Source organism: Oenanthe melanoleuca, chromosome 4, assembly GCF_029582105.1.
Source record: "Oenanthe melanoleuca isolate GR-GAL-2019-014 chromosome 4, OMel1.0, whole genome shotgun sequence".
Classification (NCBI taxonomy): domain Eukaryota; kingdom Metazoa; phylum Chordata; class Aves; order Passeriformes; family Muscicapidae; genus Oenanthe; species Oenanthe melanoleuca.
In genome coordinates, this window is record NC_079337.1 from 8,791,843 (window position 1) to 8,810,651 (window position 18,809).

The window sequence follows — 18,809 nt, forward strand, 5'->3', positions numbered from 1 at the left end:
TTCTGTCCAAAACAAAGATCCAATGACAAATTGATACTAAAATATAGTGATTTTTTTCATAAGAAATAGACTAACTTTTTATATTTTGAAATTTATTTTAATATAAATTAATACTAAGATTGCTTATATCTATGAGTGTATGATTATCTATTGCATATGGAAAATAATCCCAGATTTCAAAAACAGACCTTGAAAAACTTGAGAAAATAGTATTTGAGATATCTAAACTAGGCAAAATCTAAAATGTATATATATGCATATAAATAATATATTTTCAACAACAACTGGGGGCTATAAAAAGGGGAAAGCACTGCTTTTAATTATTTCACTGCATCTCAAACAAACTCAACAATGAAATGCATAAATGTTTTATTTAAGATAAATTCATCTGGCTAATAGCCTAAGCAGTTTTCATTTTTATGTAGGTTGCTTAGAGCTGGGAGAGTTTTCAATAAAAACATAGCTGAGAATATGCAGTGTTAAATTAACACTATTGGTACCCTTTTCCTCTCCTTTCAGTGATGATCAAAATTGATTGGATCAACATGAGTTGCTGAAGTGTGGCCATGATGTCTAATCTCTGTCATTGTAACTGGATGGGATGCTTGAACATTGACTTGTCCCTGGATATAGTTTAAAAAACTGATGCCTTAAAGAACCTAGAAATGAAAAAACACACTTTTGAGATAATAGTATGGAAGGCAATATAAAGGATGGTCTTTGTTGGAGGCCTGCAGGGGCAGATATGGCAAATGCCCACAAAATGCCCACTCCCCCACATGGTGAACACAGTTTTATAAGTTTGGCAAATTAGCATGTTTGACAAAAACCAAGTGGCAAGGCAATTTCCCACATTTCAGCCATCTCTGAATTCCACCCTCACTTTTTAGGGACAAAATGTTGTTGATGAAAATGTGTCTCAAAGAGCTGGTTTTGACCTTGGTGCCCTGAGTTCAGCTTCTAGCCCCAGCTTGGAGCTCTGGAATGTGTTTTGTCTTTCTGCCTATCAGAGCAGGGAAAAGTACTGGGAAAACTAGCTAGGAATTATATAACTATGCAAAATAGTCAACAGAGTTGCAAATGTATGAGTAAAGAATACAGAGAATACATAAAAGAAAAAAAAGAAAGCAAAACTCATTTTGGCATCACAGCAATGAATATTTCTGCATAAAAATACTATTAAAAATTGAAAAAAAAAAGTAATCAAGATGGGGCATTGCAAAACAATGATAACTAAATGAAAAATGTCAAACAATCTAACTTTTATATTTTGAAAGTTGAATGCACACACAGAAACTACTGCCTTTCTTAGCTGTATTTATTATCATAATGTAAACTCTAACTTGTGGTGGTTTTAATGGCTTTTAATATAAAAGTGGCCATTTTATGCCCATTATCATCTCTATCATCCAAAGTTCAGCTGTTCTTATTATTAGAAAAGTTAGATTAATAATCAACTTTTTAGTTCCCACTAGTAATCACCTGCCCTACAGATTTCACAGAAACAGCTTTCTTTGAAAAGTGTTCTGAACCATGCCACGTGTCCCATGGTAGCTCCAACTCATTTTCTATTATTCTTATTGCTATTATTAAAAATTAATTTATTTCCTGCCGTTGGGAACAGCAGATTAGGCCAGCTCTTGCAAACTCTAGCAATGTAAGCTAGGGAGGATTTAAAGATTTGCAGCCAGAGGATACTGGCACAATCAGACACATGCTATAAAAAAAGGACAATTTGACCATTTCAATTGCTCCCATCCACTAATGCAGATTGCCATTGACATCACTTAATAAACCAGTCTGAATTGTGACAGCTTATGGCTTTGATTCCTGATTCCTGTCAAACCAAACCACAGCAGCTGAAGTGAATGCCACTCCCTTTAGTAATAACTCTTACTTGCCTCGCTCAGTTAAGCACAAGTGCAACCAGCTCAAAATAACTTTTTCTAAAAATCTACATTACATACAGGGCTCAGGGAAAAGTCAGACATTTATTCACTGTTTGGGGCAAGAAGCCTGGGATCTGAGAGGCAGCTCTAGACTATTTCATGGTATAGGAACTTTCTCTTCTTTTATCGAGCTTTTATTTTCCACCCAAAATATAATAATAATAAGCACATAGACACTGAGGCAAAGAATAAATTACCTCTGAATATCTACTACTTACTAGTATATAATTGAAGAGTATATAATAAAATACTTCTTACTTTTGCCCCAAGTACCTGCATAATTCTGAAGAGAGGACAAACCACAACTCTTCTTTCATACAAAATCTATATCTTTCTGCCTATAATGAAGACCATTAGGGTTTTCAAAATAGAGAGAAATCAGGTTAAATTTGCTTTGTTTTGTTTTGTTTTGCTTCGTTTTGCTTTGTTTGGTTGATTTCTGTTTTTTTTTTTTTTTTTTTGTTTTGCAGGGCATGGCACATTTTTTTTAAATACAAAGACATCCTGGAAATGTATTTGATGACAGCAACACTTGGAAAGTGTCTGGCTGAACCAGACATTCTCATTTAGGTTCCCTTCTGCTCCTCCCAAGAACCAATACCTTTTTATTTAGAAGAGAAGAGAAAATAATTGGTCTTTGTTACTTTCCATAAACTTTTGCATCAGTAGTTAATCGAAAATATATTCAGCTATTTATATTCCTTAATATAAGTTATTGATATCCACTTCTTTGACTTTTAGATGAGCTACCTTGTGTGGGGCCTAAGGTCCAACAGAAACCACATTGGAATATGGCCAGTGGGGTAATTTCAAGGCTAAGGATGGATCCAAAGGACAAAATGAGAGTTAACATCCTTTGATGGGATGGTTCATTATAACCAGAAGTAGGAGATAATGACTTTCTTGTAGTGGACTGCTGAAGACCAAGTAAAATATTAAAAAAAAAAAAAAAAAAAGGCAAAATATCTCAAAACTGCCTCTTTCCCATCAGCCATACTTCAGCTGGTTACACAGAAATTCACTGACATATTTTACATGAAGATTAACTTCTCAGCAGTAAGACCAACAAAAGTGGTTGAAGAAGCAAATCTCTGCTATCATATCACCATGGAATACTGCTGCACTTACATGATGTGAATAGAAACATGTTTGTGAATTACAGTTCAGATGTTTAATGAGTTATTTCATGAAGGAAGATGATTTTAAAAAAGCAGTTAAAAGGAGATAAGAATACAGCACACAGTCTCCAGCTCTCTCACACTGCCACACTGGAAAGTGATCAAGTTCAGCTTGTACAAGCCTCTCTCTAGTTATCCTATGGAGCTTATGGTAGTTTGTAACTTCTGACATACAGATGAGTTATTTTTAAGGTGTTGATAACTATCACTGAGAGAAGTGCTTAGAGGAAGCTTCATTAGGGATTAATTTCAACCCACATCCTTTATACAATAAGAAAAATTTCCTCTTAAAATTCAGAAGCAATAACATGAATATTGACAATACCGGTTTTGCACCATCAAAACAAAACAAAACAAAACAAAACAAAAAAAAAAAAAAAAAAAAAAAAAAAAAAAAAACAAACTAAAAAACAAAACCAAACCAAAAACAAAAAAAAAACAACTGTAGTATCTCAGCTGCAAATTTTAATGAATAAAATATTTGCTTTTAGGTGGACTTAACTCACATATCTTTACCAGTCATGGGTTTTTCTAAAATAACTTCTTCTGGACCCATTTTCTAGTGTAATATCTGCTTAAGCAATGTTTTTATTTCAGTATTTTTAGTGGTTGTAACACAGGGCTAATTCAAAGGAAAACCCACAAAGAATAGAAATCAGCAGGCTCACAACCTTGCTGTACAACAATAAAACAAACAAAGCCCCCCTACGTTGGCTAATGCCTATTTCTTAATGGTTCAGCTGCCTCTTATTTATTCTCAGTTCTCAAGGATATTTCAGACTGCTCTGACTTGGTTTTCCCCATGATAATCCTTTGAATTTCCTTTTACTAAGACCATGATAATGCAGGATGTTGTGAACTTTCCAGAAAAGAACACTATGAAACTTTAATTTATTGTCTTAAAATCATTGTCCTAAATGTGGTAGCCTGCATTTCGATATTTAATTTTCTAACATTGCTTTCTTGAGGAAAAAACGAAACAAAACCCTAACATTTAAATCAAAAATTACTGTCACTTTTCTGAAATAAATCTCTATTAGTACTTGACCACATATATATAATTTCTCAATAATTCAACAGTCATTAAGCATTTGTATTAATACACTGCTTTTAAGTCAGTCAATTAGTCTGAAAGTTGTTTTATTTTAGAATTATTTGCTTTCATTTTTATTACCTTGTTCTTGTCATAGATTCCCATGTAAGTATGAAGTGCTGTAAAAAGTATGTGAAGCTGAAGAAGTCCTCTATATTTTTATATCCTGTTTTTAAGGGAGAAAGTCACCTGCCAAGCAGAAGATGAACTTTTATCAAAATGGTTAGAAAATACAAAAAATCTTGTGCATAATTTGATTGACAAAATTATGCTTTAGCACAAGCTCTTTCAAGCAAATTCTAGCTTAGCATCCTAGGAATAGTTGCAGATGCTCAGCATCATCCTGATTCACTGAAAACCAGGAGGAAACAGATTTATTACAGCCTGATGGACTCAGATTAAAACTTGGCTTTCACATGGAGTTCCTCCACCCAATTGCTTCATGAACATTTAGCTAGTCCCTTTAAACACTTTCCTTTCTAGAAACTCTTCCTAGAGAAATTCATTTCCAAGTGTTCATTAGTTCAGAATAGGCAGTCTGGGCAGAGGAGAGCACAAATCCCTTTGATAAAGATGTGACTGCAGATCAGACAAGCAGCCCAAGGAAGAGCCTTTGCAGTGCTGGTGAAATTACCTTTGGCAGAGAGATTTTCCTCTGCTCTCTGTCACAGCAGGGAAAGGCATGCTGAAGAAGGAGGATGAGCTTTGGACTGGCACAGGTGATCTCAGGTGCTTGCAATTTGGAACCTCCACATAAAAATGAAGCATACAATATTAATCAAAGTGCATTTACTACAGTGAAGTGAATATTTGTTCTGCACTTTTAAGACAACAACCAAAAACCAAGAAAAGCAGAAAGTTCTTTGGATTGCTCCAGGCAACTAAAATACTTTAGAACATCTTGATTATTTTTTAGTAGATAATTTGTTAAAGATGGAATGTGCATCATAAAAGGCAGAAGAAAAAGAATAGAACAGCCCAATTAAAGCTAAGGAGCATATTTATTTCAAACTGAAATCTTTTATCACACACCTGTGCTTTTATAAACAGTGTCATCAAAACAAACTTTGCCAACAATATGAACTTCTCATAAATATGTATTCATCATTCCTGAATTTTTATTTTATATTTGAATATATTTAACCCTACCAACACAAGCATGAAGCAGCAGAGAGAATATAATCACTGTCACCTTAATGGCAGAAAAGTAATTCAAACATCTGCTGACCTTTGGGAAGCATCTGGCTGCAGCTCTCTCATGTCAGGGTTTTAAAGAGGGCTGTGGCAATTGTGGAAATCACCTTGAGTATTACATGAAATTGCATGTTTAGCATGTTAACCCATAAATAAGAATGAAGGTAAGATATAAAAAGATAACTATTTATAACACCACTTTCTCTCTGCAGATATCCAACACACCCTAATTAACTTTCATGATTTATTGACCTATTTTTAGAGATGTAGTAATGGAGTGAACAAGCAAGGACTGAGCTCAAGGACATCTGGGACCCTCTAGTAGACCAGAGTGAAATATTCATCCCTTACTCCCTGCTTCATTCTTTAAGCAGATCATCTTGTGAATATGCAGCATTAAGACAAGTCTTCCACTTTTCTCCCACTTCGAACACAAGATTTCTGATATGTGAGAAAAACAAGGTAAAATATGGCTAATCTTTTCTTATATTTCAAAGAATTTCAAGGAATTGCCCCAATTCAATGCTGCCTCCTTCATGGGAAAATTTCCAGCACAGATATTTCTCCCCCTGTGATCTGATTTGCAGGACTGAGCTATGAAGAACATGTGCTGCAAGATGAACAGTGGGGGAAAACCTGTATTGCATGTTATATATTACATTATAATTCTCATTATGTAAGTTTAAATTTATAGCTGCAGAAACATGTATAAATTAGATGCATTCATATGTAGATTTTCCTCATCAACAAGCATATCAGCATATCAGAGAAGGTCCCTTCAAATTTCAAACAAAGCAGCAGTCTGGCATAAATTATTCTGCAAAACCACTGTGAATTAATTCAAGCTGGAAGGGTCATCCCATGTGCATCAAAAACATGGCCTTTTACTCTATTGCATCACATGATAATTCAGGGTTGTAGGGCAATGATTAAGTGACAAAAGATTTCAATTAATTAATTGTGAGTTTTCAAGAGGTTCACAAGGGAAAGGGCAGGAGAGATTAATTGATTTATTGTACAACAATGCTGCTGCTGCTAATTAAATCTTTCATTAAGATCTTAGGAATATGGGAGATATCCGCCTCTTTTTCCTTTTAGCTCTTGTATTCATTGATAAAAATAGTAGCATACATTTGTATTTATGCTCCCCTGTTCCTAAAAGTTACAAGAGCCTAGTAGACCATGCTGCTCTCCTTCCACCTATGGATGCAGTGGAACTATACATATATATATATATATATAAATATATATATATATATATATATATATATATATATATATATATATACACATATATATTTATATATATATATATATCCTGTGAAAGGAAATCATATATCTAGTTATGCAGAATTATTTAATTTTTCCTTTGAAAAAACATTTCACAAAATTTACTGAACATATTGCTAACCATGAGGATCCAAACAATTGAGTCAATATAAAATAAAAAACTCCTTCATCTAGCTAAGATTTTAAAAATACTTACTAAATTGGCAAGTTTTGGACACCTTAGTAGTTTTGGGATTTCTCCAATTAAAATGAAAATATACACTAGAAGTGGATAATCTGTTAAGAACAAGAGTCTGTGTTTGTAATTTCACTGCATTCATTAACAGGAATATTAAGGTACAAGAAGATCTGCCTTATTTACAGGTGATAGACCAATACATTACTATCTAGTGATCTTAGATTGATCTAATCCAAGATTATTAGGCCTCAGTATTACAACAGCAATTCTTTCATCCACAGTACCAACCTGAGCTTATACATCCCTACACAGCTCTGCTATTTCTATATTAACCTTTCTCCTGTTCCTGAACTGGGAGAATCAGTTCTGATGACAAACCAGAGGTGGAGCAAAGGCCTTTTATTTTTGCCTCTTGAATTGCTGGGTTAGCCTAGATAATCTTTAAAGTCCCTTCCAATCCCTTCTATTTGCTAATTTGTTTTAATTTCTTTTAATCCTCCCCCACTTTTATGTTTATCAAGGGCTCTTCTCTCAGAAAACAAACTGAACCCTTGAGGATTCCACCACCTTTTAGGTTTGGAGTTAGAGAACATTTAAGTGAGTGCTTAAGCACATTTTTTCAGCAATGGCAATTTTGGATTTTCAGCCCTCCAAATCTCTATGCTAATCTTTGTTTCCTAATCCCCCAGGACTGTTAAGGCATCTTTTTTGCCTTTGTGCCTTTAGCAGTTTTCTCTTTCCTACAAGGGAAAACCACTAAGCCATAAGTCATCTGGATCTCTCATAAAATTAATCAATAACCTAAAATAATTTCTCTGACTGTTGGTGGGCATGACACATGAAGAATTCAGTATTTTTACTGAAAATGAAATTACTTCCTCTCTAGGTGCTTGGCATCGAGCAAACATTTTCTCCAGAAGCTTAAAGCATTCTAGAAATTGGTATAATCCTCAAGGTTAAGTATTATACAATTTTGTTAGGAGCAAAGAACAAAACCCTTAAGAATTGCTTGATCCCTCCTGTTCTGACAGGATATCAATAGGTATATGTTGAATAAATTTTGTTAAATTTTTGCTCTGAAAGGCATTTTTTATGGTAGGTCACCCCAGGACAAAATCTTTTTACAAAATGTGTAATGCAATCATCTTTCCTAAATTCAAAAATCCCTTTTCTAGCATATATTAAAGCTGATGGGCAATCTGCCCACAAAAGAATGGGGAAATAGAAAACAAAACTTTTAAATGGCTATGAACTCCAAGTAAATCCTTTTGCCATTTTGCTACCCCAAAAAAAAAAGTGTTGTTAACATTTCAAAATGTCTGCAGAGGCACAGAGATGGAACAATATATCCCAAACCAGCAAACCTGGTCATTCTGCAACCTTTGAACACATTTTTTCAGTTGATAAAAACTGCCTAAATAATCTCTAAATAATTACTTGTAAGTCTTTAAATTTAAGCTTGTTCTTTTCCAAGTTGCAAATCTCTACAGTTACTAAAAACATCAATTCTGTGTCTTTTAACACCAGTTTTCTTTTGATGCTTTCAGAGAGTTACTTAAAAATAGCATCACACAGTCATGCTGAGCAATTAAAGAAGATTCATAACTTATATGGTTTGTCCATATTTTCTTACCCCTGTTCTCCCCTTGTATCCCAGCAGGTTTGAAATAAGCAGTGTCTCCTCAGGAAGCATCATAACATAAAATAAATGGGTGACATAAAGCAGCAGTAGCAATTTTCATTTATGGAAAAAGTCCACAGTAGTTGTAAATGCAATTATTAAGTGCTTCCATCCCCCAAAAATTGTCTTTATTTTATTGTGTAAATAAATTTGACTAGTAAGATGTTGAGGTTTTCTGCTACATAGTTGATGTTATTTAATCTTGTTAAAAATAAGGTGCAAAGTGAATACTCTATACTAAAATTATTTCAATTTATTAGCCACTTTGTTGCCTTGAACACCATGAATTTTGTTATTTATTATAGTTAAGTAAATAGATACCTACATAATATGCCCATTACTTCATTTTTCTTCTCTTACTAAGAAAAATTAAATATTGTTCCCCAATTTTTAACACTTAATGAATGACTAAATATAGTTATTTCATTCAAACTTGATTTTTTATTCATATATATTATTAATAACTTCATTTCAAAACCAAATTCTTCATTCCCTTGTTATCTGTCAGATTCTCTGTTCATCCACAGCTGGAGCATCCAGTGACAGTGTGTCCCAAAACTGAAGCAATATGGGAACGTGTACTTTGCACATTGTTTTTTTGTTTTCTAGAGTGAGAACAGAATTTCTAATCTAAACATCTGTTTTGCCACACAGCACAAGACATACAATACTGTAAACCACATCATTTTACAGTAGTCTGAAGATCAGTTACCCTTGTGACACAGGTTTTTGTTGAGTTAAGTGGATGTTCTTTAATTGTACAGGTCTTTGCATAGAGTCATTTATGTTGGAAAGTACCCTTAAGATCCAGGAATCACAACATTTTTAAATTTAAAAACATGATTTTACAAAAGATACCTGGGATGCATTTATTCATGGATAGAAAGGAAATTTCTTACAGGTCTTGAGATTCTGAAACATGAGTGTAAAAAAGGTGCCAATTGAGCCTTTGTTTTCATTTTTCTTAGTCTGGGGATTCATTTAAATAAATATATTTTGAACAAGCCTTATTCTGATGTCCAGCTAAGCATTATTTCAAACAAATAATTTTAAACAAACAGTATTTTTTTTAGTACACTACCATAATTTCATCTACTAGAAACAGGGTACTTTTAACCCAGGGGAAAAAGAAATTTTACTTTTGAGTTTGGAAGAGAAACATTTAGAGAAATGCATTATTAAGAATCCCACAGCTAAAATACATCCTTGGTCTGTAAGTGTCCAGTTATGTCAGTGAACAGCCAAGAATATTTTTCAGGCTGCTGGTGAAGATGCAGCTCAGTTTATGCCTTCATAGTTCTGATTTTGTGGCTGTTAACCTACACATCCTGAAATGCATTATTTCCTTGGCTGCTGACTTGGGAGAAAGCAGCAGCAGGGATACCTGAGACAGGATTTTCCTTCTTGCAAAATGTTATTATTTTCTAATAGTCTGGGAACATGAATTTCAGAAGCAGTATGTGGAAGGAAAGGATTTAATTAAACATCATTTAATGCTAACCACAACCAGTCAGTCTGATTCTGTTCTGTAGTATGGCCTTTGTCTCACTTGCTGGACCACAAACCTCTATGTTTTGTCAGAAATAATTTTACAGGTCTAGAATAATAAGTTACATCTTTTCTTCCCCATAGAAATAAAGTTTAAAGGGATGCTCTATAGAAACCTGAAGACATCTTAAAGAAACTGTAAAATATTAATTTCATTAGTCATTGATGGGATGAGAGCAAGCAAAATGGACTTCTCTTTTCTTAATGGATTTTTTTGTCAAGTTATTAATTAGATCTTAGGAGACAGGCAACTCATTAAAGCTTTGTGTGTTCTAAATTTTATTTTTCATAAAAACCTATTTACATATATTGCTTTCACAATTAAATTCTAATAGGAGTACAATTTTAAATAGAAAACATTATTCAGAATTTATGTCTGATATATTAGTGCTCTTGTGACAGTGCTGGGATTCAGAGGAATTCTTATTTTTTTCTTTCTCTCAAGTTTTAGAGCCTTCCTCCTTGAAGATTGTCATTGACTTGTTAATTAGTTTTGTCAGTCAACTGCCTCAAATCAAATTACCAACTTTTTTCCTAATTTTAATTTTAAATCTCAGATCCTTCTGACTGAAATGGTGGGGAAAGGACACACTGGAAGCTTAGAGTCAGCTGTGGGCATATAAATACAATAAAATCAGAGCACAGAAAAGATTTCCACTTTCTTCTAATGTGCATATCTGAGAAATATTAAAGGATCAAAGCTCTGTCTATCATTCCATATCTTTTTTACCAATTTAAGATTAAATACTCTATCATTCTCTGAATGCACTAGAGAACCATATTGAAGTTTCTTATTACTGGTATATTATTAAAAGGTTTCTGAAGGACTTGTTGAGATATTTGATAAAACAGAATAAATCTCTTTGGAAAGTTATGGTGAGTTGATAAAAAATATTTATAAAATATCAGAATGGACATGAATCTATTTAATTGATACTAATTTTAAACAGAAATCAGAAACATTTTTGTTGTATTAAATATGCTGCCAAAAGAAACAATTTAAGTGATTTTCAGTCAAGAACATTTCCAGCTTTCAAAAATTTTATTCCTTATGATCTGTTTGGAGGAATGTGTGAGCCAGTGTGAGCTTACAAGAAACTTTCACCAAATAGTCCATAAATTTTATATTTTTAACTAAATAAAAAAAAGTTCAGAAATCTTCAGAAGTCTTCAAAAATAAGTGTTCAAATTCACTGCTCTCTTGCACACTAATTTATCCTTACCTTGAATCAGCTGTGCTAAATTTCTTGTTTTATAAAGCAATATTTTCTTTAAAAATATTATTTTGTTTCTTTTAAAGAACATATTTATATTAGTCACAATAAATTCTGAGATACAAATGTGATGGAATCTTACTCTTGAAAATTACTTGAAAATGGACAAAGTTTTACCTTTTAAATAAACAGAAGCCTGTATACTACAAATTGGAAGGAAGGATGCCTGCCACTGAATTGTATGTATTTTGTAAAAATGTCTCCAAGCAAGATTAATGATTTTTTACTCAGTATACACCCCCATCAAAAAAAATTATTTACTTAGATAAAAGGAATTATGTAAGTAAAAACCTCTAGTAGAAATATCATGAACTTCAAAGTCAAAGAAAACAAGATTAATGCAGATAAACCACAGATGAATGTTTCTGAAATGCAAAAGAATAGTCATATTTTTCTCTACATAAAAACCATACAGTTAGGCATAGATACATTTTCTTTACTCTTGCTTGTACATTTGTGAAATAGCAACAAATTTTCTGTACTTTAAATATCCACCAGAGTATCAAGAACTGCAGAGACATTATCATCCCAATATTAGGCACAATTTATAAAAGTCACTTGCACAACACTGCTTCTTACTTTCCTGTATGTCAAAAGTAAGAACATTTTAATAAGCACTAGAAAACATAACCACACAATATTATTTTATATATTCACAAAATCTTCTACTAAAGTAACTTCATAGCAGAGACCTAGACAAGTAAACTGATTAGAGCCATAAATGTGTCAATTTAGGATTATGTAAATGTAAATGTAGGATTACATTTCATATGGGAAGATCTTTGGTGGATTTAAACACCCTACAAATATTGACAAAATAAGATACTTGATCCCAATTGCAATACTCACTAGATATAAGAAACAAACAGAGAGCAACCTGATAGCTGAAGAAATAAGGAATTTCCATGTAGAGTGCAACCTGGAGAAAAGTTTCTTTTTCTATGTTTAAGGGCATTTGTACAATTTTTAAAATTGCAATGACATAAAAGAAATTTTCTATTATCTTACAGACACAAAATAAAGTACAAAAGTCATTGATCCATATTATAAATCCCTAGTATTTTACATATAAAAATTTCTTTCTCAGGTTCTCACACGTCCCCAGAGACTAAAGGCTATGCAAACACGGAAAAGAATAAGTATGAAAGACTATCAAGTTGCTAATTTCATTTCTTCTTTCTCTTCAGCTAAATTAGCAGTGCCAGTTGTAAACCCACCAGTTTCAGCTTCAGCAATAAGATCCTTGTTTGTTTGCTGCACAAGGTTTCAACCCCAAAACATTCTCAACCAGGAAAGCTCCTTGGCAGTGTCCTCCCCCTTGCAAAATCATCTACCTGGGGCCACAGAGGTCCAGAGAGCACAACTCCCTAATTTTAACTTTAGTTTGGCTTTCCAGCTCTTCCTGGATGTGTTGTATTTCATTCCTATCCTTCTGAAAGGCAGGTCCCACAAGCACCCCTGCTGTACCCTGCCACTTGTTTCATCCTTTTCTCCCACCATCATTTTCTCTCTCGTGCACTTGAAATCTAAAGTAAAAAACGTAAACCAGTAAAAACCAGTGCAGCCTAAGTTGTTGTCCATGAATTCACTGACCTTGTAGATTCCAAGGGGGTCACATAGTCCAGTGCCTGTGGTCACTTCTCTTGTACAATGAGTCACTGAGCTTAGGGAAACAAGGCAAAGTCATCCTGGCTGTACAGGTCAAAATCAACCTTATAACAAAGTATTTCCCTTCACCTCACTGTGATAAAAGTGCTTTTTCTTGTTAAAAAAAAATTGTTGGATACATACATTTATTGGTAGCAACTATGAAGCAGAAATTCCATAGGCATTATCTCAGTCAAGTATGCAAAATCTTTATATTTTGTTGTATTATGAAATGTAATGAAGTGGTAAAATACCAAATCACTGATAGGAAAACAATTAAGGAAATTCTAATTTTTATGTTAGGTGTTTCCACAATAGTTTATCATGCACCTTTCCTCTCCTACCCATCATTTCCTTGAAATAGGAATCTGAGAAAATAAAATGCTTGTCAATAATTTCACACAAAATACTGGCTGCTCAACATTTGTCATTGAGGTCAGCAACAACAAAAATGTTTTGAACTAGAGATCAAAGCTTAAATAAAAGGACATCTGTCAGGAAAATGGAGAGGAATGATAGTAGGTTTCCAATCCCAGGATACCAGATGAAAGCATGAGCAAGAACCAGAAAAATCTGAAAGGCAGCACTAAAATTAACCTGGACAAGAAGAATCCCTTATCTGGAAGAGTGGACAAGGCAGAGCAACTAGAAAACTTTCCTAATGCTCCTTCTTTGGGGGTGTTCCCTTCCAAAATACATTTCATCCAGAAAATTGCATTTTATTTTCAAATAGCTGCAGATGCCCTGAACTTTAATAAATGCAGATGATGTACATTGCCTACAGCTGAGCACCACAAAACCACACTGTTATCTTCATTTGCATTATGAACTACTCACTTCTTCCATATGTCCACATGATACCTCTGAAAGCTCTGATGTCTTCATTTTTCCTGTCAGAGGCTGTAAAAATTACTTAGTGTGCTTTTTTTCTTTCAGCATAAAAAAAAAAAAATAAAAAAAAAAACAAAGAAAAAAAAATCTGTATGCAAATTCATAGTTTATTCAAATTCATAAATCCAAGTAGAGACATCTGCTGCTAGTAGCAGAGCAAGAGGCAAGTGTCCTGCACTGATTTATGTTTTTATTGCCTGGCCTCAAAATTGGCATTCATAGTATCTCAACATTTGGTTTTTTCTGCTATAAAAGAAGCTGCACGATTTATAGTAGAAAAAACAAAACAAAACAAAACAAAGCAAAAAAAAACAAAAACAAAAAACCCTCAAAGCCTCTTTTTTTTTACAATCTTATTCTTCACTATTTTCTTAAAATTTCTTAAAAAAAAACCAACTTGACACTCCAAAATTGAATGGATTTTTAGTGAAAAAAAAAACTACCAAAAACAATAAATAAAACCAATGAACAATTGCAAAATAAAAAATTGGAATGCTTTTGCTTTTCTGTCAGGCAGCTATTATTTAAATTCTCATTTTTGTAAGCATTCTTTTTCGTACTTTGCAATCCTTAAAGACCTTTAGGAGGATTTAACCTGTCATCAGGAAAGGAAACAGAATTAACATTTGCTAAAATCCTGCTGCCATGAGTCAGTGGTGAACACCTACTTAACATGTTTGTAAAACTCTTGTTTCCACGTAACACATACTGATATTTTGATATCTTTCACATATGTGCAGACATGCATTCCAGGACACCACTGTAAAATCTCTTCACTCCCTAGTATCCAATAAAATTCTAGTTTTCTCAGGCCAATACTAGATTGTTTTATAGGTGACAAGGTCAAAATGCACATGAATGGGTTGTGAAAGACAGAGGCACCTTATTCTTTGGAAAAGATCTTAGATGAGGACAAACTATTAACAGAAAAAAAATTCCCTTTCTTGACAGCCTCTGGATTCTAGATATTTTCAGATTTTGCTTCTCTGATAGCACAGGATGAAATTCATACCAAAAAATGGAGTAGACTCGAGTGGGGCAGCATCTATTTAGGAAAAAGCATGAGCAAATGATGAAAATGATCTTAAGTTTTGAAAAAATGCTCTTAAGTTCACTGAGCCTACACAGAAGAATGGTATTAAATTACATTTACATTTATCTAACTAATCTATTAAAAATCACTTCTGATAAATAATGAAAATCTTTAGTGTAGGACAAGAATCATATACAGGAAAATATATGACACTAAATGTAACAACACTAAATTATTATTTTTTAGTTATTATTATCAAATTTCCATTTAAATTAAACCTTAATTTTGACTTGACAAGTACATAGAAAAAAACTTTGCTTCTATAATTACTGATTATTAATGTGATATTTTGCACTTAGCTGCAAGAAATGAAAAATATAAACAGGTGAGATAATTTTTACTTCTTTTTTTATTGTCAAAGCCAACAGGTGCACTGACCATCTGTCCCAGATCATACTACAAAAATTTTCCCACATAAACTCTAATTATAAACAGCTACCTTGCCTTTGTATCAGTCTCATGAGCATTACTACATCACTATCTATTATTAAATTAGTGGCTTTCATGGTCTACATGGCCAAACTGGATATAAATGAAAATTAAGACTATGCTAAGAGCTACCTAAAAAAAAAAAAGATTATATATTCACTGGCACTTGGACAGAGTTGAATTGCCTTTTTTTTTTTTTTTTTATCTCTATAAAGATTTGAAGTACAGATGAATTCTGAGTGTGGGAATACTCTGTGTTATTTAGAAAGTTCTACCTGGAATTTGACCTTTCCCAGCTTCTTCCATTCTCTTATAGCTTTCAAAAATAGAGCAAAATTTTTGTGTTTCTAATATCAATCATAGTGTAATTTCATAGTACATTGGTTCAGTTAAAATGATGCATCAAAATAGAAATCAGTAAAGTGATGAAAGAAACATTTTAACATTTCAAGAACATTTTCATCAGTTTAGTTTTTTGGTTTTTTTAACATGATTTAGCAAAGTCTATTCATTAGTTGTTTTATATTCTCAGAAGTAGAAGCTTTAGCAAAAAAAAAAAAGAAAAACAAACTACACATTTCTTACTGGCCAGGCCAGGAGTTTGTTGCTGCTATTCCACATTAGGCTCTCAAGCAGTACAAGACTTCTTAAAAGTTTAAGGTTTTAAGAAAATGGTGTAGAATAAAATAGCTTCTCTGTAGAACTGTGATGATAGTCTTTATAGAACTAGAGATGTGGAAGTGTATGAAAAAAGAGTGCATTTCTAATGTGATAGAAAAATACTGGATGGAAGTACTGAGAAAAGGAGATTTAAAGAACAGAAATATTATAAAGGGAAGGTAAAACAATTCAGACAAAATATGGGCTTTTCTGCACAGAGCAAGAAATTTCATTTTCAGGCTCCACTTGAAGTTACAAACTAATCTTTCACTACAAGAGCTTTTTCTTTCTTCTTGAGAAGAAAGAAATCCAAGATTTAAACAGTTATGTAGTAATTCAGTGAGTATGAAAATGTGCCAGGAATTTAATCCATTTCACATTCAGAAGCTCCTGAAGTTTGAGAACACATTTGGCCACATCTATATTTAAATTTGTTAAACTTAGTCATAATTTCTAAACATACTCTTCATCTTTTTTTTCTTGAAAGAAACATTTGCTGTGGAATAATGAATACAAATTATGCAAAGAAAGTCTTTAAAGAAATAGTTCTTGCATATTTTAAGCCTGTTAAAAAGTTGAGTTTGAAAGACATTGACATCCAGAGAGACTAATTTCTTTTTATAATAAGAAAAATCATCACAAAATTGCAGTTCAGAACATGTCAGTTAAGTTACTGGCAGGAAAATTTGTGTTACAACTATTTTTCAATTTTTGATAGGCTAAAAACCTTACCCTATTCACATTGTAGAAAGTAAAAATATTTTTAATTCATTTCCTCATCTCAACCTAAAGTAAAAAAAAGAAAAGCTTAACATTTACCTTTCTGACAAAACTTTTCACATTCATAATGGAAGTTAACTTAGAAAGATGATTCAGCCATGGAAGATGGAATCTGCAATCTCAGAATTCAGCACCACTAAATTCACCAACACTCAAATAAGTTCTTCCTCAACAGTTCAGTTAGAATAAAGTTGGATACAGAAAGGAGCAAAGCCATGCTGAGTATTGTTCATCCATGCTGATTGATTCCTCTTGACTTTCTGCATGGATGTGTTTGGTTGTGCAGGGGTTTTTTCATCCTTTTCTTTTTACCATCAAACACTGACTTTCCTCTTGCAAACTTAAATTAATTTAACATCCTACAAGCAGGAGAGCTTCTCTTAGACTTAGTAACTACCTAGACAGACTTGAAATTTGAAAATAACAAGAGAACAGCAATCATTGCCAGAAGAACACCTGGGACCTTTTAAGATTTATTTTACTATTTTGGCTCACCATCTAGTCTTGCCTTCTGACAGAACCTCATGAACCTGGTGACAGAGACTTAGAGGAAGCTCAGCCAAGAGGAAGCTCAGAGACATCCCTGATAAGCTCAGCCAAAACCTCCTTGATGGGGAGTAGTTGACAGGACAAAGAAACTTTGATAACAATCAGACATCTCAGAAAAGCAGGACTCAACCTCATGTTCTGCACCCACTCAAGTCTTTACAACAAAAAGCTACTAAAAAGATAACTCAGTTCCTGCCCATAAGAAGCCTCTCTGGGCAAGATCACCCAGACAGAGAGGACCCTGCCTGGATATGTCTGGCTGTTCTCAGCATCCAAGGTGTGGATAATCCATAAGTGATGCTTTTTGTCATTGATCAGACCAGCTCCAGGGAGCAGCTCAGTGCTCAAGGGCCAATAAAGCCAGACACTCTTGTAAGTACAGAAGAACATGTAATAATGGGAAAGGAAAGCAGTTCTCTGGAACTTTTTTTTTTTATTCTTTTCTAACCTTATTTTTTATGACTCAGTCTGTCTCAATATTCCAAATATGTAGCAGTTAAGAAAAGAATGAGCTGTTCATTTGTTATATGGAACTTTTTTTTTCATTTTTTAATAGCTGAAACAAAAAAAAAATCTCCACCAGGCAGTTCTACTTTTGTTCTTTTCTTCCAATCTTTAAGGCTGTGTTAGCTAGAAGAGTGTTTTTTACAGATGCAATTTTAGCACACAGAAAAGTGACACTTTTCTCCCAGAAGAACCCTAAGTGTAGTTTTTACCCATTCTTTTCATACATTATCTTTGAGAGGCACTTTCATCCCATCAGCTTTGCTGGGTTTATACATGTTGAGATCCTTCAGACTACAAAAGAATTTGAATTTTTATAATATGAAATAAATTAACATAATACAAATGCACATACATTAGATGTACATTTTCAGTTTTAAAACATTTTTGGTCTACAACCATAATAAGGAACTTTGAAAACTGATCAAAGTTTATTTTTGTAATTTCATGGATAAAAATGATCATGACCTTTTTTATCTTAAGCATCTTTAGATATCAATAAGCAGAGAGCATATCTCATGCTTTTGTGCACTGAACATGTAATAAAATATAGAAATTTAAAGCTAACAAGAAACATCCTCTTCCTGCATCAGTTTCCTGATATCACTGTATGTCACTGTAGAGTTGTTGCTCCAAGGCTGGTAAACTCAAAGACAAAACATGGTATATCTGTCCTGAAAGGAATTTACTGGTTCAGTTAACAAAAGAACTAGCTGGGTAATTGTTGTGGAATTCTAGTGACACCAACCAGCTCTGCAATCCATTAAACAAGAATTCAAGTAACTTAAAGAATGTGGCATCTTTCCAAACTTGCCTCCTGTGCTCTGTTATATTCCTGGAGTCACCCCTAATAGGGATGCCAGGAGCATAA

General features: G+C 33.3%; 1 long non-coding RNA gene across 7 annotated transcripts in view; it reads right to left on the bottom strand.

Annotated features, from left to right (window-relative positions):
- The window catches only part of LOC130252575 (uncharacterized), a 112,816-nt gene that overhangs the window by 63,222 nt on the left and 30,785 nt on the right, over positions 1-18,809 (bottom strand). The window contains exon 5 of one of the 7 annotated variants that reach the window (XR_008840390.1): positions 12,538-12,911. The exons of the other annotated variants lie outside the window; for them this stretch is intronic. This is a non-coding gene — a long non-coding RNA (uncharacterized LOC130252575). Of the gene's footprint in view, positions 1-12,537; positions 12,912-18,809 lie in introns of those variants that run through there. 7 annotated transcript variants of the gene reach the window in all.